The sequence below is a fragment of the Acomys minous genome, assembly GCF_964271855.1.
Source record: "Acomys minous genome assembly, chromosome: 20".
Lineage (NCBI taxonomy): Eukaryota > Metazoa > Chordata > Mammalia > Rodentia > Muridae > Acomys > Acomys minous.
This window is the reverse complement of record NC_140502.1, coordinates 8,967,451-8,993,608: the sequence shown is the minus strand read 5'-3', so window position 1 is coordinate 8,993,608 and position 26,158 is coordinate 8,967,451. Positions and strand designations below refer to the sequence as shown.

Below are 26,158 nucleotides of genomic sequence, written 5' to 3'. Positions count from 1 at the left end.
AAAAAAAAAAAAAAGAAGAACGTTGCTACTTGGTAAAAGTCCCTCCCTCTTTGTCCTAACCTATATATGGACACGATTTCTAGACAGATCCACACATGTTGTGAGCACTAACTGCTTATATAAGGACCCCGCCCATTTTGAATAGGACCTTCGTTTTCTATATAGGGAGCCATCCGATCCGTATATGATGGCTTCCCAGGTGTTTGAGGCCTCCTCCAACTGTCTCATTCTATATAACGACACTCGTTCATTGGCGTTCACTTTACAGTTTACAAGTATCTGCTAGCCAAAATACTTGTGTTAAGTCAAATAGGAAACTGCTAAAGTCACACAGATAGACGATGGGGGAGGGGATTTAGAGACCCTGGAAGGGAACTGGCCACCGTTACACCGTCACCAAGGCCTTCACTGTGTGGCCTAAAAACTAACATTCCTGGGGTGCTACTCAAGGGTCCCTCTTGGAGTGGAAGAGGCCTAGTCTTTGGCCCCAAAGTACTCAGTATTGTTTCTTCCTGTTGGGGGGAAGTTAGGTGGGAGGGAGTAAAGAGTGATCCACCCAGCCGGGCGGTGGTGGCGCAGGCCTTTAATCCCAGCACTCGGGAGGCAGAGGCAGGTGGATCGCTGTGAGTTCGAGGCCAACCTGGTCTACAAAGCAAGTCCAAGATGGCCAAGATGACACAGAGAGACCCTGTCTTGAAAAACAAAAAAAAACGAAACAAACAAACAAACAAAAAGAGTGATCTACCCTTCCCATCCCTGCATCTTGGTCCAGGGCTGGTAGGAATGGGCTAGCGAGAGAAGTAATGATGATGGTGTTGGTGGTGACTATGATGGTCCTGATGATAATGATGGTAGTCATGGGGACGGTAGAGTTGTGGTGTTCATGGTGATGGTCATGATGGTGGGGAGACGATGATGCTGGTAACAGTGATGATGGCGAACCTGCAGGTGACAAGGGTCTTGGTGGTGTTGATGATGGTGGCTGAAGGGAAGCAGTGATGATATTGGTGGTGATGTTAGTGATGGTAATGGTGGTCATAGTGATGGTGATGATGACGGTAATGATGCTTGTGATGGCGGTGATAGTGATGGCGGTGGTGATAATGAGGATAACAAGTACAAGTAAGAAGTTGGATGGACCTCTTTCCCCACCATCCCAACTAAATGGTCTTCATGGGGCTTAGGAACAAAGAAGACCCCGAGGTGTGCATCTGGAGGCATTCTAACTTACATTAGTCAAATACATGGCTTCTGAATCTAGAGTGTTTATTTCCATAGCTGAGAAGATAGATATTTTATGTGTCAGTTTTAAAACACGTCGTGGGCCGGGTGTGGTGGCGCACGCCTTTAATCCCAGCACCAGGGAGGCAGAGGCAGGCGGATCACTGAGTTCGAGGCCAGCCTGGTCTACAAAGCGAGTCTAGGACAGCCAAGGCTACACAGAGAAACCCTGTCTCGAAAAAAAACAAAAAACAAAAAACAAAAACCACTTCATGGTCAGAGACAGTAAGATCACCTTGTTCTAAGAGCTCTAGCTTTCAGGGCCAGAGTAGATAATACTACAGAGTAGTGGCATCTCAACTAATAGGATCACAAACTCCAGTGAGAACCATAATCCGGTGTGCACGTGCACACGGGCATGCACGCACGCACGCGCGCACACACACACACACACACACACACACACACACACACAGTGGGAGGGAGAGAGGGAGATTTTGAACTGATTGCCTGCCCCTCCACTCCATTTGTATCCATCTCTCTGTCTCTTGCATATGTGGTTTGCTCCTAGAAGGAAGCCTCTGTGGGGAATTATGTCAGCCTGTATTGATTAATAAACTCAAGATGCTTGTCTTATTACATCAGAGATGTGTGGTACCATCCGACACAGGTGTACTGGCTTGACCTCCACTTGGCATTGTACCCTGTCTGTTTCATCTGGAAGAGATATGGACGGATTATTCCCAGATGGTACTGTCGGTTTCTAGAGTCCCCAGCTGGGGACACTACTCCCCAACGACCTCAGGTCCCACAGGCATTACTTCAGGCTGGGTGTAGAGATTGCTGGCTCTGGCCACGTGGCCAATGCCATTTAGTTTCAGCCAGTGTTGCCATATGGGAAGAGAGACCCAGCCTTACCAGATGTTCCAAATTTTCAAACGGAGACTGAAATCTGGATATTTTAAAAGCAAAAATCCCTCGGCTTTTAAATGTTAAAATGAATTCAAATTAAAAAAAAGTGACTGTGTGGGCCAAATAAAACCTGTCTGTGGGTTGGAGCTGGCTGGTCTTCAAGCTCTGGTCTAGCCAGACACTGTGCCTCACTGGCATGCAAGGGGCAAGCAGAGGAGTGGGGGGGCACATGGTGATGCTGAACCAGAGAAGAGTGAGCGAATCCCAGGAGAGGTAGTAATGTGCCTCCTCCAGGGAGCCCTCCTACCCAACCCTTCCTGGCAGAAGGTGAGAGCAGGTCTTGCCTGAGAAATCCAACCTAGACTCTAGGAGCCTTGCTGGTTAATGAGGCAGGTGGAGGTTTCCGGAGATATCACCAAGTTCTGCTTCTTATTCCCAGCACATAGTAGGTCCTCTTTAAATGGAACCAGCTATTATTTATTGTCCTATATGTCTCATAGACAATATAGGTCCCAGCTGTGCTCCAGGCACTGCTTTGTGCCATGAAAACAAACAACACAGCCTCCTATAAATGGTAGACACCTGTGTTCATGTATGGGTAAGGCAAAGAAGAAGAAGAAGAAGAAGAAGAAGAAGAAGAAGAAGAAGAAGAAGAAGAAGAAGAAGAAGAAGAAGAAGAAGAATTGTGTGTGACCTTAGGAAAAGGGAAATATTTAAGTCAGTGTACCACAGAGATGCCCACATTTCTGTGTTTCCTGCACCATTATGCATGGCTGTCAAGTTACAGATTCAACCTTGGAATATATTGGCAGATGAATACAGAAAATGTGGTATGCAGGCTGGAGAGAGGGCTCAGTGGTTAAGAGCACTGACTGTTCTTCCAGAGGTCCTGAGTTCAATTCCCAGCAACTAGAAGGTGGCTCACAGCCATCTATAATGTGATCTGATGCCCTCTTCTGGTGTGCAGGTGATTATGCAGAAAGAGCATTGTATTCGTAATAAATAAATAAATCTTAAAAAAAGAAAAGAGTGTGATATGTATATACAGAGGAATTTTATGCAGATGTAAGAAAGAATGAATTATTATGTACAAAAAAATATACGGAAGTGGAGATCATTGTGTTAAATGAAATAAGCCAGATTTGCAAGGACAATATTGCATATTTTCAGCTGGGTGGTGGTGGCTTTTGCCTTTAATCCCAGCATTTGGGAGGCAGAGGCAAGATCTCTGTGAGTTCAAGGCCAGCCTTGTCTACAGAGTAAGTTCCAGGACAGCCAGGACTACACAGAGAAACTTTGCCTCAAAAAAAAAAAAAAAGAAGTAATATTGCATATTTTCTGTCATATGTCGACCTAGGTCGTATATATATGTACATATAGATGTACACATATGCACATATATGTACACATATGCACATATATGTACATATAGATGTGCACATGTACACATATATGTACATATATACATATAACATGCACATATATGTACATACATACATATATATGATATCTTTATTTCTGTGTCTATCTATCCACCCATCCATCCATTTATGCTGCTTCTCTGCGGAACTCCTACCCTATAATCTGGAAAGCCTACTCTTAGGTATTTCTTTATTCAGGAAAAATGAAGACGTATAAAAGAATGTCCATAACAGCTATATTCATGCTAACCTAGGGCTGGAAACAGCCTGCATGTCTATCCACAGATGACAGTATAGAAGCCATACCTGAAATTATTAAAGGGGCCATGAGTTTGTGTCTACGTAGGTCATAGGCCCCAGGGGAGAGCCTGATAATCTTCTGCCAAATGGACATAATATTTAAACAATGACTCATTACCATACTTGTAAATCAGAGAGTCTCCCAGGCCCTCATCAGAGAAGCCTTGCCTTGCAATAGTTGGTAACTAACACAGAAATCTTCAACTGTACAGAGAGAAAAAAAAATACTGTGGGGTTCTCAGACCTAAACTGGATGCCAAATTTATACTCTTCCCTCTACGGATGAAGGATTTTTTTTTTCAGAAGAGGCAGAGAGATTGTGAGAGGCAGAAATGGTGGGTAACTTCAAGAAAACAGTGTTTTCCAGACTTAACAGGCCAGATAAACTTATACATTTCTGGAGATGTGACATTATGAACAAAACCTACTCACGCTCCAGCCGAAGGCCTAGCATAGATGGGGAAAGGCTGACACATAATGCCACCACTAACTGAGGAGCTATTGGCACTTCATAGCTAGGAGAGGGAGAGTCCATTTTTAAAAAATGGCGCGACCCCTGGCAAGCTGAGCATACATCGTAACAAGCCCCACTCCCAAGACTAGCTGGGCAACAAAGAATGGTCTGAACTCAGTCCCAAAGAGTGGGCTGTTGGCTCCCTTCTAAAGTGAAAAGTCTTGGCAAGGAGACATAAAAACAAATAACTTTAAAGTTGAGAGCCTTGAAAACTGTTTCCTCAGCCAGTGACAAAGGTCAATGTTCAAAGCCATGAAGGTGATGGCTCCATGCCTGGGGTTATCTGAATGATGGATGCCCTCCATATTCTTGGGCATAGTCTTGGTACTGTTGATTGAGGCTTAGCTTGGTGGGAGGAAATGCGTCACTGGTAAGTTATGGGGATCATGGTAGCCCATTTCTAATCTCTCATCTTGAGAAGCAGAGACAGGGAACCCTTGGAGCTAGGTAGCTAGCAAACTCTGCCCTCAGCAGAGACTCTGCCTCAATACATAAAGTAAAGGGAGATAGAGGAAGGCAGTTGCTGTCCACCTTTGGCCTCCACATGTATGTACACATTCATGCCCAACGACTCTAACATAAGTGAACGTGCATACATACACTCATGCTCATCACACATGCGTGCATACACACACACACACACACACACACACACACACACACACACAACTGAGGAACATTTCACAAAATCCTGAACCAGTGTTTTCAAAGTTGTCAGCATTAGTGAAAACAAAGAAAAGTCTGTGAAACTTCCAAGGCCAAGAGGAGCCTGAGGAGATAGGGGGGATAAATGTAACAGGGATCCTGGGACAGTGTGCAGAGAATGTAATCTTGCCCTAGTCTGGGCCCAAGGTGAAAACAGTCTTTGGATGCTTGACCCCACTGAGACTTTGTCTCTACAAACTAATAAAGATCTTAGTACAGACTGAGATGGGGGAAGGATCAGCCCAAGACAAAAGACAGGGGCCACAGTTTCTGGCCCTGGCATTGTATTGCCAAAAGCGATGGACCATCTATAGGGAGGAGGAAGGGAGGCAGGGGGCGGAGATCGGACAGTGGAGCTTCTTCTGTGTGATAGATGATCTGGTGTCTTAGACTCCTGAGATTTACGCCAGGAGGATTTGCCTTACAGAACTGATACCCAGTTCTGTTCTCCTTAATCTCCCTTTCCCTCCTATTTAGGGTAGTTGGATGGTAAGGGAGGTACATGCCTTTAATCAATCCCTAATAAAGTAGAATCGTTAAGGAATCGGAGCCAAGAGGACAGAAAAATGACATTAAGTCAAAGCGAAGGGAATCTGACTGTAATGTGACTATCGTTAAAAAACAATGTGACCATTAGCTGTGACAAGGTATCTTAGGAATGTGAGCTGATAACAGGAGGGGAGTCTGGGAAAGATGTTACTTGGCAACTTACCTTGCCAACTGCATAATACCAACAATCTAAAATCATTCTAAAATTAAAATATTACTTTAAAAATCAGTCTGAATTAGAGACAGGGTTTCCCTGTGTAGCCTTGGCTGTCCTGGACTCACTTTGTAGTCCAGGCTGGCCTCGAACTCACAGTGATCTGCCTGCCTATGCCTCCCAAGTACTGGGATTAAAGGCGTGGGCCACCACACCCAGCTAGATAGAAGAGTTTTAAGTATGAGATCTGGAGGCCAATGCAAGGGCTCAGTTTATATGGCAACTGACACCAAGTGTCTAACAACCTGACTTTGATCCGTGGCAACCATATGGTGGAAGGAGAGAGCTGACTTCTGCAAGGTGCTCCATGACTTCCACAACCCATAAACACAAGGTGTGTCATAAACAAACAAACAAACAAATAAATGTTACAAACATCTTCAAAAATAAAGTCGGGACTCCCTGTGTAAGCACAAAACAGCCTGATCTTTCTCATCTGTCTTCATGCTCTCTGGGTGTCTGAGCCCTCCTTTCTGTTTTATTTATTTTAAATGTGTATGATTGTTTTGCTTGCCTGTATGTCTGTACAACAGGTGTGTGCCTCGTGTCCTTGAAAGCCAGTTGAGAACCCTTGGAACTGGAGTTACAGAAGTGGAGTTATACCACCGTGTGTGTGTGTGTGTGTGTGTGTGTGTGTGTGTGTGTGTGTGTTGGGAGTTGAACCATGGTCCTCTGGAAGAGCACTGAGTGCTTTTAGCCACGGACCCATTTCTTCACACCACACACATGTGTGTGAGACAAGATCTCATTATATAGTTCTGGCTGGCCTGGAATTTGCTATGCAGAACTGGCTGTTCTTGAACTCAGAGATCTGCTTGCCTCTGGCTCCTAAGTGCTATAGTTAAACATACGAGCCACTCTGCCCACGTAAGGCTCTTTTGTTTGTTAGGATTTTTTTGTTTGCTTGTTTGTTTTGTTTGTTCTTGGGCCATAATCTTGAGAATGCCTTTGATATCTTTTGGTAATTTTGGAGTTGTCCAATTGGAGTTGGAATTTCAGAGGCCCGGTCATCCACCCTAACTTATTATGAAAGCTGCTAACTGGATCAGCTCAAAGTTGCTTTTCTTAACCCAGTGGACGACTGAACGAGACTTTCCTCCACAGGACAAGGGAGGGGAGCAGAGCACAAACTATCCTGTTCTGTGCCTTTATTCTCTTCCTTTCTCTCTTGCTCTAAATTTTGAAGTCAAGTCGAGGAAAACGGGGTGCTCTTATTGGTGCTGTTTTGGCTGTTCTCTCCCACATCTGGCTGGGAAAGCAGCTGGAATCTTCGTCTGGTGGAAGCTCTTGGGAAGCCCTCGTCTCTTGTGCTTAGGCTTTTAAGAACGGCTACTTTCGGCTGTGCGGTGGTGGCGCACGCCTTTAATCCCAGCACATGGGAGGCAGAGGCAGAGGCAGGCGTGAGTTCGAGACCAGCCTGGTCTACAAAGTGAGGCCAGGACAGCCAAGGCTACACAGAGAAACCCCTATCTTGAAAAACCAAAACCAACCAACCAAACAAAGAATGGCTACTTTCCAGCCTGGCGGTGGTGGCGCACGCCTTTAATCCCAGCACTTGGGAGACAGAGGCAGGTGGATCTCTGTGAGTTTGAGGCCAGCGTGTTCTACAAAACGAGTCTAGGACAGCCAGGGCTACGCAGAGAAACCCTGTCTTGAAAAACAAAAACAAAAACAACAACAACAAAAACACAAAAAAGCTACTTTCCTTAGTGTCATTTACTGTTGATGTCAAAGTAAAACCCTGACCCTTACCTCCAAAACATGCTCCTTACCCCAAGGGGACTACGTGACAGTTTATCATGGAACCAAAAAATGAGTAGGCATGGTCCAGGAACACAGACTCAGGCTCTCCCTAAAAGCCATGTTCGACTATGAAAATAGTTGCATAAGATTTTGTATTAGTTATAGAAACACGTCATAAATCAAATATTTGTTAAACACATTGCCGGAGGAGGGGTGCACAGGTAAATGGGTTATGGAAAAGTGGGGGAGATGAAGGGACACTGGATAGCAGGACTTTGGCGGGCCTTACCCTTCTCCCAATTTCTTTCTGCCTTTGCTTAAAAACCATTACATTTCTAAAGCCAGTTCCCCAGGGTCTGTTTCCTTTTTTGGCCACTTCCTCCTTTTAAGGCTGACTGCCAAGGGCCAGCTATCAAAGTCCTGAAGTCCAGCAATCAAAACTCGCCTAAGGCTCACCTAATTAACATGTCCAATTAATATTTAACAATCCAACCTAACTTGGGGCTTTCCCTTGGTTTCTTTATACACTGCCATTTGCCCGTGGGCCAGTCTGTCTCCTCTATTCAGAGACAGTACTTTGTCTTCTGGGACAAATACCCCGCCCTCTCTCCTTTGTCCTCACCCCTTTCTCCTCTGTCTCATGTCTTTGTCTCTTATTCCTTGCCCTAAGTCCCTCTGGGGACAATAAATCTCCTTTATGCTGAGAACTTGGTCTTGCCGGTCCTGAGCCTTTACTTTTCCTTACAGGAACCTCCTGCTACAGGTTTCTGTTGCTCTCTATTTTTAGCATTTAGGTTGGTGGTATACTAAGAATACATTTTAAGGGTATTTCTTTTCCTGGTATCTCATTTCCCACATTGCTTCATGAAACCGATTAATAATTTATTTCCTCCACCTGGATTTCTAGTTCTTACAACAGCTGGAGGTCAAACAATTCAAGCCAGTTCTGACGATAACATTTTAAGGTTTTGATCTTTGCAGGATGTTAGGTCAGACACAGGGGCCGCCAGTGGATTGCTTTCAAAGGGAATGAAAATACCCCCAAGATAATTGGACTGTGGGGGTCTGGTTTGCAGCATTTTAGTTCTAGCTCTCCAAGGTCAGTCCTTATAGAGTTGTTAACACAGTTGCAACGCCTGTCTTGCCTCTTTTGTTTTTCCTCCTTCTTCACCCCCCCCCCTTAGCTTCAGCTCACATATTTTTTATGTCTTCCATTCAAAGACCACCAGGAATGCAGCTCCATTATGTTACCTCACCCTGGGATCTTTCTCATCATTTAGGGTAGAAGGGGAAAAGACAGGTGGGAGGAATGTCTTCCTCTAAATACAGCCCCAGGGGAGACAGAGACAGGCTGTTCGCTGTGAGTTAAAGGCCAGCTTGGTTTGCAAAGTGAATCAACAACAGCCAAGGTTACACAGAAAAATCCTACCTTGAAAAATAAAGCCAAGCCAAGCCAATATCCAGAAGAAGAAGAAGAAGAAGAGGAGGAGGAGGAAGAGAGGAGGAGGAGGAGGAGGAAGAGAGGAGGAGGAGAAAGAGGAGGAGGAGGAAGAGAGGAGGAGGAGAAAGAGGAGGAGGAGGAAGAGGAGGAAGAGGAGGAGAAGGAGGAGGAGGAGAAAGAGGAGGAGGAGGAGGAGGAGGAGGAGGAAGAGGAGGAGGAGAAAGAAGTCCAATCAGAAGCTGTGGATTTTCACACTGGATCTCTTAATGATTGAGATATATATATTGCACTTATCCAACAATCCACCACCCTGAACTAAAAATGTAACAGAGACTGGAGTAGAAAAAAAGAAGTGGGCTAGCTCTAGTTGTGTATGATTTGGTGTGTTAATGCATCTAGGTTTATAAGGGGGCAGACCTGCCAGGCAAAGAATTTATCACATGAATGGAAAAGAAGCCATAGGGGATTTTGTGTGTAAAGGAATGACATTCTAACTGTCATCTGCATCCCCGTGACCAAAATACCTGGCAGAAACACTTTGAAACTAGGAACAATTTATTCTGCTCGGTGTCAGAGGCAAGGCAGGGGAGATGTGGTGGGTCTCAGCTCATGATAGCCGGGGGCCTGTGGCAGAAGCTGTCCCACAGGTAGACTAGGAAGCAGAGAAAAATAGGAGTCAGGCACCACCTTGAAGGGTCTGCTCCTGGTGACCTGCTCCTTTCGGTTAGACCCCAAGTAAAGATTTCACAGTTTTCCCAAACAGTGCCGCCAGCTGGAGATAAACCTTTCCGAAAGAGCCTGTGGGGAGCTGTGGGGCCGAGTAGGGTGGGGCGTGGGTTGTGATTTTAGATTCAACTCACAAAAAGCATCCTGCTGGATAGTTGGAGCCCTGCTGAGCTTACCAAGATAGTGCTTGGGCTGTTTGGGGTAATAAGGGTCTTTTTTTCCTTCCTTCCTTCCTTCCTTCCTTCCTTCCTTCCTTCCTTCCCTCCTCCTTTCCTTCCTCCCTCCCTCCCTCCCTCCTGTCTTCCCTGCCTCCTTCTCTCTATTCTTTCCTTCCATTTTTCCTTTTCTTTTGTTTGAGATGGTTTTAAGTACTCCACTCTGACCTTCCTCAAACTTGCTATACAGCAAAGAGCACCTTTCCATTTCCAATCCATCCACCTCTGCCTCCCAGTTCTGGGATGGCAGGCATACACGACCACACCCAGTTTTAATGTGGTGCTGGGGCTCAGACCCAGGGCTGCTTTCAAGCCAGGCGAGCGCTCTGCCAGCTGAATTACATCCTCAGCGCTTGCTTATTTTCTTTCTCATTGGAAAGTAGCATCCCAAACAGGCACCACAGCTCCTCCCCCCCAACCCCACCCCCACCATCAGATGAGACATTGTGGCTATTCTAGGAGTGGAAGACTGCAAAGATTTTTTTTTTCTTTTCTTTCTTTTTTTGGTTTTTCGAGACAGGGTTTCTCTGTGTAGCCTTGGCTGTCCTGGACTCGCTTTGTAGACCAGGCTGGCCTCGAACTCACAGTGATCCGCCTGCCTCTGCCTCCCAAGTGCTGGGATTAAAGGCGTGAGCCACCATGCCCGGCATGCAAAGATTTTTTTTTCAACGCTAGGCTTGGTCATGAAAATTTGTCTCAGCGGCTCTATCTGTCTCTGTGTCATCATCTGTAGGAGCATCACAAGGGACTAAGGAGTGGCTCACCTGTGCAGAGAGGATCTGCAAGTGAGAAAGAAAACTCTCATGGTGTCGGGACTCAGGTTAGGTCCCCAAATCTATCTGCTCTATGTTACTTCCAATTCATGTGGGCCGTGCACTAGCTCTTGCTGTCCTGCTCTGACCCTCTGTGCTCTTGTTTACCATCCGTCTCCTTGGGCCAATCTCTCCCTCAGGCAGCCTTCGGGCTGTTCTCATTTCTAGGCCGCTTTCTCACCGCCAGACCTAGATCCTTCTTTGAGTCCCCTACGATCCCTGCAAAGACGGCTTGGTTCAACGCTCACAGTGGCAGCCTTCCCACCCCAAACCTCTGGGTTGCACATCCTTATCTCTCATTTTTGTGCAGGCATCAAGATGTTGTAAAACACAGACGTGATGAAACCAAGAGATATGAAGAGAACATTGAAAGCGTAGCTTTTTATAGACAAGGCGGCGTGCGGTGCCACACGAAACTGCACGGGGAAGCACCAGGCTCATCAGGAGGCACCGGAAATAAGGGGAACCGATGAGCAAGAGGTATCCCTGTGTTTTGTGAAGGTCAAGTTTTGGATTAGTTATGTTGCTCTGAGGAAAAGGGTATCTTTCATGCCTGGCATTTTTTTTTTTTAAGTGTTGAGGACAGAGAATTACCCAGGGCAATGACAGACGCAAGAGAAAAGCAGGTAATGTGCATTTGGGAGTGGGTTCTAGCTTGTGTGGTCTGCATAGGGAAACCACAGTCACAGATATATTAGGTGGGTTTACTTAAAGCAATGGTTCTCAACCTTCCTAATGCTGTGACCTTTGAATACAGTTCTTCATGTTGTGGTGACCTCCAAACACGAAATTATTTTCCTCTTCACTTCATAACTGTAGTTTTGTTACCGTTCTGAACTGTAATGCAAATATCTGACTTGCAGGATATCTGACGTGTCACCCCTGTGAAGGGGTCTTGACCCACAGGTTGGGAAGAGCTGATTTAGAGGAACAGAATTGCAGAATGGGTTGTTGTTATTGTTGTTTGAGACAGAGTACCAAGAAGAGACTTGATACCCTATGAGCATATACAGTCACAGTCATAGGGGAGGGGAGTATGAGGAAAATGGGAGGGAGGGAGGAATGGGAGGATACAAGGGATGGGATAACCATTGAGATGTAATGTGAATAAATTAATAAAATATATTTTTAAAAAAGAATAGATATTATATAAAGAGTTTATTAGATTGGCTTATACAATACAGACTGGATACTTCAGCAATGGCTGTCTGGACATTAGGGAGGATGAGAGCCCAGTAGCTCAGGCCACCAAGCCGGATGCCTCGGCTGTCTTAATCTAGTGTTGAAGGCATAGAAGATTGCTGGAGAGACACTGATGTCCAGTCTGCCTTGGACGGCTGAAGAATCTGGCTTCTGATGTCAGGAAAGGATGGCTGTGGTACAGGCAGCAGTAACAGCATAGACACACTCAGCAGCCAAAGCTGACATAGGCAGGCCAAACCCATCCTGCTTCTTATTCAGGTCTCTTTATCTAGGCACGAAAATGGACAGCCCACTCTTGGGGGCGAGCCTTCCACTCTTAATGCTTCTAAGAAACATACTGTGGATGTTTAGTTTTAATGATCAACTTGACCGTAATCTAGAACGCCCAGGGAAAGGCATCTCCATAAGGGACTGGCTCTATTAGGCTCCTGATGGCATGCCTTTGAGGAGTTGTTATGATTGATACAAAGACCTGCACACTGTGAGTCAAGTGGCCCCAGTTCCTGAATAGGGGATTCTGGATAGTCTGAAAATGGAGACATTTAGTTGAGCACAAGCGTTCATGTATCAAAGCACTGTTCTCTGCTCTTGGCTGTGGTTGCGATGTAACTGGCTTTTTGTCCAAGTTCCTGCTTCCTGACTTCTTCTCCACAGTGGTGGACTGCAACCTGGAGCTGAAAACCAGATGACCCCATGTCTCACTCGAATTGCTTTTTGGTCAGAACATTTTATCATGGTTAAAGGAAGTGACCTGCCTCAGGTAGCTGCGTCTCTTGAGCCCAGGCCCAGTCAAACTGGCAATGAGATGAAACACCACAACAAGTGGGGTGTTTGGCATGTCTAGAAATTTAGTTAGCCCTTTACAGATTTTTCAAGACCCCCCCCCTTTTTGTTTTTGTTTTGTTTTTTTTTGAGACAGGGTTTCTCTGTGTAGCCTTGACTATACTAGACTCGCTTTGTAGACCAGGCTGGCCTCGAACTCACAGTGATCTGCCTGCCTCTGCCTCCAGAGGCAGAAACAAATATATGGACTAGAAGTACATGATTCACGTGCAAGACCTAATGGTCAGGAATCCAGTGGTTTTGAAGGGAGATGTTTACCTCGCTGTTTTAAATGCATCTGACTTTCTGCAAGGTATTAGGAATGCAGTAATTTGTTGCATAGATTATCCCCAGGCATAGCCTCATCATTGAGTTTTTTTGGTCTTAACACTTGGCACGCTGGATACTGACACCTAGTGGTACTATCTAGAACGTTGGCCAACGTCCCTCGAACCAGTAGCCTGTTTACTTCTCTTGGAGTGTTTCTGCCTCAGATATGGGGGCGATTTGAGAAAGACTTCTCTCAGGAGTTCCCTGGGATCCTTCCTTTTGAGTGTTGTAGAAGCATCTTCTAGATTGCATGGCTTCCGTATGGTCCTATAAATCTACTCCCTCCCCCCTTTTTGTTTTACTTTTAGTTATTTAAGTCTGGTGGTTTTTTGTTTGTTTGGTGTGTGTGTGTGTGTGTGTGTGTGTGTGTGTGTGTGTGTGTGACAATTTCATATATGTATATACTACAGGATTGCTTGCACTCCTGCCTAGCCTCTCTTATCTCTCTCCCACACTTGTTAAATTCCTATAAATCTTTTTCTCCCATTTGTGTTTTTTGGTTTTGTTTGGAGACTCAGAGATTAATGAGTATTTTCTGTGTTGTTATCTCTTTGGAAGTATCTACTGGAGCCTGGTGGATGCACCAGAAGGTTGAGAACTAAAGGCAATGGCTCTCTCTCTCGCTCTCTGCCAGAGTTTATCAGTAGTCAATAACTAAGCAGAGAGGGTGTGAAATCTACGCTCAACAGTACCAACCTCCCAGGCAAGACTAGTCTCCTTGTGCAATAGCAGCATGACTGTTATTGGAGTAGCACATCTCTGCTTAGATTTGAGTTCTGCTCCATAGAAAGGAATCCATCCTTGGTACTGCAAATCTGGTCAGAAACACATGACTGGAGAACTCATGAGCTCTCAGAGGAAAATCAGTACTGTTGTTCAGCTAAGTTGACATGGCCTCAAACCACTTTCTAAATATATGTATACCCACAGATAGTTGTTACTTAGCCTTAATCAAAGAAACTTGTCTTTGTAGCAAACAGTGGTGAATACAGAAACTTATACTGTACAAGGTGCTGAGAATAAATGACAGTTAAGTGTTGGGGGACGGTCTGATGTACTTGATGCTAATTACATCTTGTTGTCTCTGTGACCCAACTTTTGCTTAATAAAAAGCCATCCCACCTGGGCAGGGCAGGGAAAAGTGGCTAGGAGAATTCAAGGATATTCTGAAAGTTGTCTTTCAGGCTGCAGATACGTATGTCATCACATAGTGAGGAGAACAAGAAAGCTAGAGAGAGAGAGAGAGAGAGAGAGAGACAGAGAGAGAGACAGAGAGACAGAGAGACAGAGAGACAGAGAGAGAGAGAGAGACAGAGACAGAGAGAGAGAGAGAGAGAGAGAAAGAAAGATAGATAGATAGATAGATAGATAGAGAGAGAGAGAGAGAGACAGACAGACAGACAGAGAGACAGAGACAGAGAGAGAGAGAGAGAGAGAGACAGAGAGACAGAGAGACAGAGAGAGACAGAGAGAGACAGAGAGAGAGAGAGAGAAAGAAAGAAAGATAGATAGATAGATAGATAGATAGAGAGACAGAGAGAGAGAGAGAGACAGAGAGAGAGAGAGAGAAAGAAAGATAGATAGATAGATAGATAGATAGATAGAGAGAGAGACAGACAGACAGAGAGACAGAGACAGAGAGAGAGAGAGAGAGACAGAGAGACAGAGAGACAGAGAGAGACAGAGAGAGACAGAGAGAGACAGAGAAAGAAAGATAGATAAATAGATAGATAGATAGATAGATAGATAGAGAGACAGAGAGAGAGAGAGAGAGACAGAGAGAGAGAGAGAGACAGAGACAGAGACAGAGAGAGACAGAGAGAGATCTAAATATAGTGTATCTTCTACCACATCAGACACTAATTCCTTCATGGAGGCTTCTCCTCATGACTTCATCTAAAACAAATCACCCAAAAGGCCCCACTTCTAAATTCCCATTTCATTAGGGTTGGGATTCATGATAGAAATTTCTTCGTATTTTTTCCAAGAGGGGAATGAAAACAGTTTCCCACTACCATAAAGTATACAGCCGAGTTTCCCAAGTTTGGGGGGAAAGCACAGGAGCCAGAGCATCCAGAGTGGAATGGGTAAGCCTCACCCTGGGAAAACCACCTTCGTGATCCCGGTGTCACCCCTGTTAGGTAAGTATCAAGATATACATTTCAGATGTAGAATTCAGAAGAGACGGTTCCTGCTCTTGACTCTGCCTGTGGTGGTTGTGGGTTGGGAGCAGTGCACAACCCTTCCCATGTGACCACACATGGAAAGGGTGATGATAGAATATAAATATGGCTGGACACCGATGGCACACACCTTTAATCCCAGCACTTGGGAGGCAGAGGCAGGCGGATCGCTGTGAGTTTGAGGCCAGCCTGGTCTACAAAGCGAGTCCAGGACAGCCAAGGCTACACAGAGAAGCCCTGTCTTGAAAAAACAAAACAAAACAAAACAAAACAAAACAAAACACGAGTATGGATATGGAGGTGTGATGGGGGCACAAAGAGGGACCTTTTTTAAAAAATATATTTTTTATTAATTTATTTGTATTACATCTCAATTGTTATCCCATCCCTTGTATCCTCCCATTCCTCCCTCTGAGTGACCTGTTTTATTTGGAATAATCAGAGGCATTTAAAACATTTTTGTTTTTTAGTTTAAAAAAATTATTTCAATGTATGTGTTGTGTATGTATTTAAGTATGCATGTGCCCCACGTACGTACCATACCCACAGCTGCCAGAAGAGAGCACCAGATCGTTCTGAAACTAGATTTACAGACTGTGAGCTGTTATGTGAGTGCTGGGAACTGAGCCCAGGTCCTCTGAGAGAGTTCTCTTAACTACCCAGCCATCTCTCAGGGTATTTCGAGGCTTCCAGGGGAGAGATTTTTTGAGGTAGTACCACAAGGTGATACAGGGAGCACAAGCTATGGTCAGTTGCTTTCTGTCTGATGGAACAGCAACTGCAAAGGCCCTATACAGGGCTGAAGACACCGAGCTCGTTTTAGGGAAAGCTGGTTGGAGTGAGCTGGGAGGATTGCTGAAGCAGGGGTCTGGAAGCAGGCAGGGAGAGCCCCGCAATATTCTGGGAGAAATGAAAGCAGAGAGTTCAGAGTTTATTTCCAGGCAACAGAAGCTGCTGGGGGGATTCCAAGCACAGCAGTAAAGCTCTGAATGGAAGTTGGCAAAGAAATATGTGTGGGCTTTGATTCTGCCGATGCGCTTGCTCCAGCAGGTGATATTAAAATTTAAATCACTTTATTTATAGCGTGACAGGCATGGAGCGATTTGCCACCAACTAAGAAAAAGGCAACAAAACCTAACAGTTCCTGGATTCTACAATTCAGATTCCGCCCATCTTTCTTCTCCATTATCTCTGTTGTTCTCCCTTGTAGGCTCATTGAAGAATGCAATGAAAACATTTTATAAGAAATGTTATGTTGGGCATGGTGGCACATGTCTTTAATCTCTGTCCTTGGGAGGCAGAGGTAGGTGGATGTCTGTAAATTCAAGATCAGCCTAGTCTATATATCAAGTTCAAGGACAATCCAGGGCTACATGGAGAGACCTTGTTTCTAAAACAACAACAATAACAAAACAAAAACAAAAACAAAAAACAAACAAAACAAAACAAAAAACCAAAAAAAAAAGAGGAAGAAAGAAAAATTGAGCTGGGTATGGTTGTGCATGCATGCCTTTAATCCCAGCATTCTGGAGGCAGAGGCAGGAGCATCACTGTGAGCTCCAGGCCAGCCTGGTCTACAGAGTGAGGTCCAGGATACGCAAGGCTACAGAGAGAAACCTTGTCATGAAAAATAACAAAGAAGGGAGGCTGGAGAGATGGCTCAGCGGTTAAGAGCACTGACTGCTCTTCTAGAGGTCCTGAGTTCAATTCCCAGCAACCACATGGTGGCTCACAGCCATCTATAATATGATCTAATGTGCACTGTATACATAAAAAAAAAGAAAGAAAGAAAGAAAAAGAAACAGAAAGAAGAAAAAAGAAAAAGAAATATTAAGCCATCATAGTGGAGCATGAGTTTAGTTCCAGCACTCTGGAGGCAGACAAAGGTGGATGTCTATGAGTTCAAGACCAGGCTGGCCTAAAAAGTGAATTCCAGGGTAGGTAGGGCTACACAGAAACCCTGTCTCAAAAAAAAAAAAAATCCAAAGACAAACAAACAAAAAAACCCGTGCACCACCGCGCCTAGCAAGGCAGGGCCTCTTTATTTGTTGCTGTGTCCACCACGCTAGCTGCCCCACAAGCTTCCGGGAAGTCTCTTATTTCCATCTCTTTTCCTGCTGTAGGAGTGCTTGGATCATAGACTCATGCTTATATGAGTTCTAGAGATTTGAACCCAGGTTCTCATACTTATGTGGCAGGAGCATCTCCCCAGGCCCATAGAATGTTCTGTGCCTTACATAAGTAATTCCTCACCCCTTCTGACCCTGTCCCACGTTAATCTCCTTTCTGACCCTGGATTTCCCTTCCGGGTGTCTCATAATGATTGGGATCACGCTAGCCGTGCCCTGTGGGGTCTGCTTTCTAATCACAGGGCAAGATATTTTCAAGGATCCTCCAACAACAGGGGACTGCGCTGATTAGGTTTTGTGAAGTTGATATAAACTGTAGTCACCTGGGAAGAGGGCATTGCCGCCATCAGACTGGTCTGTGGGCTCGTCTCTGGGGACATTTTCTTGATTGTTGACTGATGGGTGAAAGAAGTGTCCAACCCGCTGTGGGCGGTGCCATCCCTGTGCCGCTGGTCCTCGGGTGTATACAACAGCAAACTGAGCATGCCGAGGAGAGCAAGCCAGCTCCTCTATGGCCGCTGCTTTAGATCCTGTCTCCAGGTTCCCACTTGAGTTCCTTCCCTGGCTGCTTCCATCCATCAGTTTGTGAGCCAAACAACGCCTTTTCTTCCCACGTTGTTTTTGGTCAGCATTTTAGCACAGCCACAAAGAAGCAAAGTTGAACAAAGACATATCAGTCCTCTTTGTGTGTGTGTGTGCATGTGTGTATGTGTGTGTGTGTGCATGTGTGCATGTGTGGTGTGTGTGTGCATGTGTGCATGTGTGTGTATGTGTGTGTGCATGTGTGTGTGCATGTGTGTGTGTGTATGTGCATGTGTGTATGTGTGTGTGTGCATGTGTGCATGTGTGTATGTGTGTGTATGTTTGTGTGTATGTGTGTGTATGTGTGTGTGTATGTGCATGTGTGTATGTGTGTGTGTATGTTTGTGTGTATGTGAGAGAGAGAGACCGGGTAATGATCTATTGTGTGTTTTATCACTTCTACTCTGTCCTGCCATGATGGCTGTCCTAGGTAGAGTTTCATTGCCATAAAGTGACACTATGACCATGACAACTCTTATAAATGAAGACATTTAATTGGAGCTGGCCATAGTTTCAGAGGCTTTAACTCATTATTGTCATGGCAGGAAACCATGTAGCGTGCAGGCCCGCATGGCGCAGGGGAAGGAGCTGAGAGTTCTACATTTGGATCTGAAGGCAGCAAAAGGAGGCTGCGTCCCGCGCTGGCCATAGCTGACCTCACAGCTGGCCTCCACAGTGACACTTTCTACCAACAAGGCCACAGCTACAAATAGTGCCACTCCCTGTGGCCAAACAGTTACACACGGGGGTCTTTTGGGGGCCATTGCTATCAAACCACCACAAGGGCCACATTTCTTCAGCTGCTGTTATGGCTTTGGGGGTGTTTCCGAGGGGTAGGGGTTTTCCAAAAGAAGAAACAGAGAAAGAGAAAGAGGGAGGAAGGAAGGAGACAGAGAAGGAGAAGGAAGTAGGAGAAATAAAGAGAAAGAGAAAGAGTAGGAAGGGAAGGAGGAAGGGGAAGAGGAAGAAGAGGAGGAGGAGACCTTGACGCCCATCCTGTGAGTCAGACGCAGTCATTACTGCCATCCTGTGTTTGAGAAAACCGATGTTCAGGGAAGGTGAGCAATCTGCCCAGCACCACACAAGTAGAGGTGGCATTTGAGGGCCAGATATGTGGGCCCACAGCTAGATCCTGTAACTCTTGGGTTCCACAAAGAAGTTGGAAGGTTATTAGAACCAACCCGTCAATGGTATGACCATGCAATGGAATATTATTCAGTCCAGTCTTGTGGTACGGACCTGTCCATTCAACTGTTCAGAAGACTGAGACAGGAGGGGTACAAGTTCAAAGCTGGCTTGAGCTCCAGAGTCTTGATCTAAAGACCTGCCTAGGAAACTTAGTGAAATCCTGTCTCAAGTAGCATTCCTCTATGTTTCAGTTTCTGCTTCGCCTTCCCTTATTGATGGACTGTTAACTAAAAGTATAAGATTAAAATAAACTCTTCTTCCCCAATTTGATTTTGGTCATGATATTTTATCAGAGCAGTAGAAACTTTAAGTGAGAGGTGGACTTCGTATCTATCAAACAGCTCTCTAAAATTTCCATCTCTGTACCCAGTGATTAGTGTGCCTCTCAGATCTCAGCAAAGAAGTTTCTTCGTATAATGGATGGCAGTTAAGGCAGAAAAACCACAGCTGATTGAAGTGCATGGAATAAGCGAGTGTGGAACGCTCAGCCTTAAATAGGACGTTGGCATCACACTCACTATCGAGGCCAAAGGCTCATCATCATGGAAGAGGAGACAGAGATTCCAAGAGCCAGAGGCCAGGGAGGATGTGAACAAAATAGTGTCTTCTGGATACAACGGGACTGCTATGTCTATGAACTCAACAGGGGCTGAGGATGCCTGCTCAGAATCATGCCAGTTGACAATCCAGTACGGAGGTGGGGGAGGGGATCACCAGGCACCCTCCCTAGATCCCCTTCCCAGCTGAGATGCTGTTGACAACTGATATCTTCTGGGAGAGAAAAGAGTCGGTTTTCTTTAAGGGTGTGGCCCCTAGTAAAAGCCCACCAAGCTCTAGTGTGTGACTCTATACTGATGAGCACACGAGCAGCACAAATCAGGCTCTGCAGATCATTAAACACAAAGCAAGAGGACTCAAAGTTAGAAGGGATGAAGGATGGATCTGAGAGGAGTTAGAAGAGGAGTGGGGGGTGAGTACGCTCAAAACACTCTGTAGGAAAGTATGAAACTCTCAAAGAATTAATAAAGTTGCTATATTTTTAAACCACACAGGGTAAGATGCTATTGGAAGAACTCAAGCGTGATATGATTAGTTCATCATTGTCAATTTTTTTTCAACCTTTATGTCTGAAAGTTTTTCATATGGAATTGTTGAAGAGCTCAACCCTCTCACCCACAGGTCTGTCAGTCTCTTAGTTAAAAAGCAAACCTTCCTCGGGCACCTGGCAGAGAGTGTGTGGGCAGGCAGGAAGTACAGGAGGTTTATTTAAGGTGTCACCTTGGCTGGTGCGCACAGGGACTGAGCATGGTTGCTGTCTTCAGCTCTGTGCATGGACGTTATTTTCCTGTTTGGAAAGGAGTTTCCATCTATCTGGGACTTAGTGGGAAGTCTTGCTTTGCCTCCTCTTACGGAAGCCGAAGTACTTTTGCTAGCCCGTTGTTACCACCTATTGAGTTTTGTTTAGAGTCAGTTCTGGACTTCACCTATCTTATGGTCCTGCGTGGGACATCTCTGGTTAAGCCAGAGATACAAGGAATGATGGTGTACCTAGTTGCCCGTTCCCCTTCCTCCTTCCCTCCCTCCCTCCCTCCCTCCCTTCCTTCCTTCCCTCCCTCCCTCCCTCCCTCCCTCCCTCCCTTCCTTCCTTCCTCCCTTCCCTCCTTCCCTTCCTCCCTCCCTCTCTCCCTTCCTCCCTCCCTCCCTCCCTTCCTTCCTTCTTTCCTTCCCTCCTTCCCTCCTTCCCTCCCTTCCTCCCTCCCTCCCTCCTTCCCTCCCTCTCTCCCTCCCTCCCTCCCTCCCTTCCTTCCTTCCTCCCTTCCCTCCTTCCCTCCTTCCCTCCCTCCCTCCTTCCCTCCCTCCTTCCCTCCTTCCCTCCCTCCCTCCCTCCCTCTCTTGTGGCAGTGTCTCACAGTCTTATGGAGTTCAGGGTGACCCTGAACTCTTGGCCATCTTACCCTCACCTCTGTAGTGCTGGGAATGCCTGCATGTGCCACTACACCTGGTTTACGTGGTGCTGGGGATGAAACCCAGGGTTTTGCGTATGCTAGACAAGGACTCTAACATTTGAGCTATACCCTAGTCCCAAACTGGAGCATCTTTCACACTCTGATGTCCCACTGGCCCAAAGTTGTCTCAATAGTTTCTGCCTTGCTTCCTCTGAGTCATTTTGAATAGGGATGGGGTGTGGGTGAACAGCATGGTCTCACTCTGTAGCTCAGGCTGCTGTTCATATCCTGGTAATGCTGTTCATATCCAACCCTCCTTAGTGTTGGAACTATAGGCATAAAGCACCAAGCTTGGCCTCAAAGCCTGATTCTCCAGGCTTTTTCTTTGATTGCCTAACATCTTTGCAATCAGTTTCTGCCTCAAGGCAGGGCCTCATGTAGCTCTCACTGGCCTCGAATTAATTATGTAGCTAAAGGTGACTGGAAGTCTTGCTTCTCCTGCCTCTACCTCCCAAATGCTGACATTACATACAGATATGTACCACCACACCAGCCTCAGCCCTTTATAAAATTCTTGTTTCTTCCAATATGTATTTGTATTATGTTTATTTTGTGTGCATGCATGAGGAGAAGGCATCATGTCCCACAGCATATATGTGAAGGTCAAAGGGCAAATTCTCTTCTTCCACCATATAAGTACCAGGGATTGAAGTCAGGTGCTTGGAGGCAAGCACCCTACTCACTGAGCCATCTTGCCATCCTAAAATGGATTTGTTTTATTGGCCTTGCTATGCTGCCTAGGTTGCCTATTTTTTTTCACTTGTCACTATTTTATGTGTATGTGTGTGTTCCTGAATGTGTGTATGTGTGTGCAGGGGTGTGTAGAGGCCAGAAAAAGGTGTTAAATCTCCTGGAACTGGGGTTACAGATGGTTGTGAGCCATCTGGGAAAGAAGCCTGGGTCCTCATCAAGAGTACTAAGTGATCTTGACTGCTGAAAGAGCCATCTTTCTGGCTCTCTGTTATCTAATTTAAAGAAAACAAGCCAACTGCTCTTACTGCGTTCACAGAATTAGGCTGCTATCACCCTCATCAACCTCTGGATATTTTAATAACAAGAAAGGAAGCTTACAATGGTTAGCACTCAATCTTAATTTCTGTCTTCCCTTAACCTCCTTCATCCTTCTTGGCTCCAGACAATCTCTGATTTGCTTTCTGTCTCTCCATGTTAACCTAATCTGAACCCCTCAGGTAGCAGTAATCATGCATCTTTTGACCAGCATTTCACCATATTCTCCTCCTCTCATCTTCTGACCCTTTCTATTCTATCCCTGAGCTCACCTCTGTAGATTTCAGTTATGATGTAGCCTGACATATTTCATATACCCTCTGGGTTTATTCATGTTGGCACAAGCGACAAAATTTCCTTCTTTTAAATTTTTATGTGAAAGTTTTATGTTATTTATTTATGCCTGTATATACTAGGACTTGGGAGGCAGAGGCTGGCATATCTCTGAGTTTGAGGACAGTCTGGTCTACTTAGTGAGTTTCAGGTCAACCAGAGCTATATAGTGAAAACTTGAATAACAGACAACCAAACAACCAAACAAATAAAATGGATGCTTTCTGCACCAGGAGATGAGTTAGGAAGATTTATCTTCCCAGCTATCACTCCTGAACATGTGGGCCTGCAGACTGAGGGGAAAGGGAAAAAGAAATGCCAGGAATTAAGACTAATCTGGAGAGCTCAGCCCTCCGTGTGGTACCAGTTGGGGTTAAACGTTCTTAGATAAGTTCACTGAAGATGACTAATTACTTATAGCACCAGCCAAGGACAATATGTACAGTAAACTTCAAACCCCTACCCTGATCTAGCCAATGGACAGGACATTCTCTACAGTTGAGTGGAGAGTGGGGTCTGACTTTCACAGGAACTCTGGTGCCCCATATTTGACCACGTCTTCTGAATGGGGAGACCTGGTGGCACTCAGAGGAAGGATAGCAGGCTACCAAGAAGAGACTTGATACCCTATGAGCATATACAGGGGGAGGAAGTCCCCCTCAGTCACAGTCATAGGGGAGGAGAGTAAGGGGAAAATAGGAGGGAGGGAGGAATGGGAGGATACAAGGTATAGGATAACTATTGAGATGTAATATGAATAAATCAATAAAATTTAAAAAAGATCTTTCAGCCAGCCTACCATAATGTTTCTTTTCCCGGATACCAGGGAAATTTTAGCTGCTTGATTGACACCTATCTAGAAATTTCCTTTGTGCCTAGGTCCAAGGGGGACAGTGACAAAGGCTGGTTCAGAATCATGATAGTTATCTTCTCGGTTACCAAGTTCAGCATCCAGGAGGTCTGTGGATGACACGGCTGCTATGTCTGAAGGCTCACTGGAGGTAGACAGCGCTTCCCTGGGGGAGCCATGGGAGCTGTCAATCAAGCATCTGCTTCCTCAGCCATCACTGTGACTGTTGTGACTGCTTTAAATCCCCCCGTGGCTGCTAAAAGAGTCACTAACCCAGCCACTGACGCCTGGGAGAGGCTTCAGATCAGACAGTCTCCCATGGTACTTTGCTCCTTCTATGGTAACCATAGTTATTATTGTGGCTACTATTCCAACAACATCTCTGCTTTGGGGAACTTTGCTTAAGCCATGAGAGCTTAAGGGAGCCCTTAGATGATCTTGCCAGGAGATGCTCCAGATGACTCTATCGGTCACCACGTCTGTCCTTCTCTCAGCTCTGTCACTCTGGTCAGGGAGGAACACCCCTGCCAGCTCGTGTGCACTGCTGACTGAATATAAAAGCAGCGTTTCTCTCACTGCTCTCGGAGAACTCTGATTGGTGCTTCAGTCCCAACAAACCCCTCTGGGTCCTGGCTTTTGGTATTCTTGTGGGGCTCTGTCACCTCTGGGTCTTTTCCTCCTTCATCCCACTTTTCACCCAGGACTCTCTCTTTATTGCCCAAGTTTTTGCAATGAGTCTCAGGATCTGTTTCGAAGGGCTTCTGGGTGTAGCCTTTTGGAAGACAACTCTGCTAGGCTACAGAAGGACCTTTAATAATGAAAGTTTACCAGGAAGACAAGTTGGATGATCCTACAATCGCGTGAATTCTTCTCTATAAAAACCATTTATATTAATCGCTTGAGAATCTCATACATAATGTTCTGATTACATTCACTCACCATCTCTTCCCACATGTACCCTCTTCCATTGTCATCCAACTTGGTGTCCTTACTCATCGTTCAGAAAACCACCGACCCCCGTGTGTGCTAATTCCATACTCTTGGCTGCATGGCTGCATCACTACCTAGTGATGTGAAGTCAGCCTACCAAGAGCCACATCCTTAAAGAGAGTTGACTCTCCTTCTCCCAGAAGCTATCATTTGCCAACAGATCCTTATCTGGAGGTGGGATTTTGGTGCCCATCTCTCTGATCCACGCTGGGATTTCATCTGGCTTGGGTTGTGTTCGTGTGGGTCTTGCATGATGGAACAGTCATTGAGTTCACATGCGCATCTGTCCTGTTGTTCTGGAAAACACTGTTTCCTTTGTTGTCATCTGGATCTCTTTCTGCCTGCTCTTGTGTAATGCTCGCTGAGCCTTGTGAGGAGAGTACAATATCCTGCTTAGGGCAGAGCACTCCATTGTCTCTTATTCTCTGAACTTTGACAAACTGTGAGTCGCATTGTTAATCCCCTGGAGAACGAACCTTCTCTGAGGGTTGAGAGTTGCACTAATCTATGGGCATAATGAGAAGTCATAATATAATATATAATATGGTATGATATAATATAATATATAATATGGTATAATATAATATAATATAATATATAAAATGGTATAATATAAAAAGGAGTTTTCTTCTCTTTTAAGATTTTTTAAATTATGTATACAATGTAGAGCCTGCATGTGTGCCTGCCCACCAGAAGAGGGCACCAGATCTCACTATAGATGGTTGTGAGCTACCATGTGGTTGCTGGGAATTGAACTCAGGACCTCTGGAAGAACAGACAGTGCTCTTAACCTCTGAGGCACCTCTCCAGCCTGGCTTTATCAACTTTCTAGCTGTAGGTTCTTGACTAAAATTTCTTGAAACAGCCATGGTGGTTTTTCATGGATGAACTGGGCCATGTGCACACAGGAGAACACTGTTCATCAATACAGTTGAAGGAGCTCCACTTGTTAGCTAAATTGTCATGGCACCAAGATATGTTCTGGCACCAAAACTTCTGTTCTAAGGCTTCATCAGAGAAGCTTTTCTTCACAAGGAATGGCAGCAAATACAGGGACTCACTTAGGGTGCTGAGGATAAATGACAGTTGGAATGCTCAGCCCTAAAAATGGGTAGTCACATCATCTCCTTGCATGCTCTGGGAACACTGAAGAAGAGTTTGTAGAAAGAATGTAAGAAGCAGAAGATAGGGAGAAGAGCTGGGACGTGCCAGCCTCCTAGCAGGACACAGCCCTTGTAATCATGATGTCTCAGCAGCTGTGGTCTCCTGCACTGGGCCTGCACAAGGCTGAGCTTGTCGTCACTCAGTTATGGATGGAGGAAGGGCTTGCGATGCCCTACCTCTCTCTGCTGAACTATTGGTTACTGGCAGATTGGGGGGAGGGGTAGTTAGGGAGTGTCATTGCCTTTAGTTGTATACCCACTCGTGAGTCCATCGGGCTCCAGTGAATAGTTATAAACCCATAGCCACACAGATGGCTCTGGTGAAACTCAGTGGGTCACACACACACACACACACACACACACACACACACACACACACACACACAAAACCCAAAGGAAATGTGTGTGAGGAAGATATTTGTGATGGTGGGTGAAAGGTGTGGCTCAGTGGTAGAGCACCTGCCTAGAGTCCTTCAGTGAAGGATTTGGAGGGGTGGCTCAGTGGTAGAGAGCATTTGCTTAGATTCCCCCAGCAAAGGGGCTGGGGGTGTAGTGCAGTGGTAGAACACTGGCCTAGAATCCATGTGTGAGAAGTTCG

The 26,158-nt window shown here is 45.5% G+C and overlaps 1 long non-coding RNA gene across 1 annotated transcript in view; it reads left to right on the top strand.

Moving 5' to 3' along the window:
* LOC311591285 overlaps positions 1-26,158 on the top strand; it is a 48,938-nt gene that overhangs the window by 1,388 nt on the left and 21,392 nt on the right. The window lies entirely within an intron of this gene.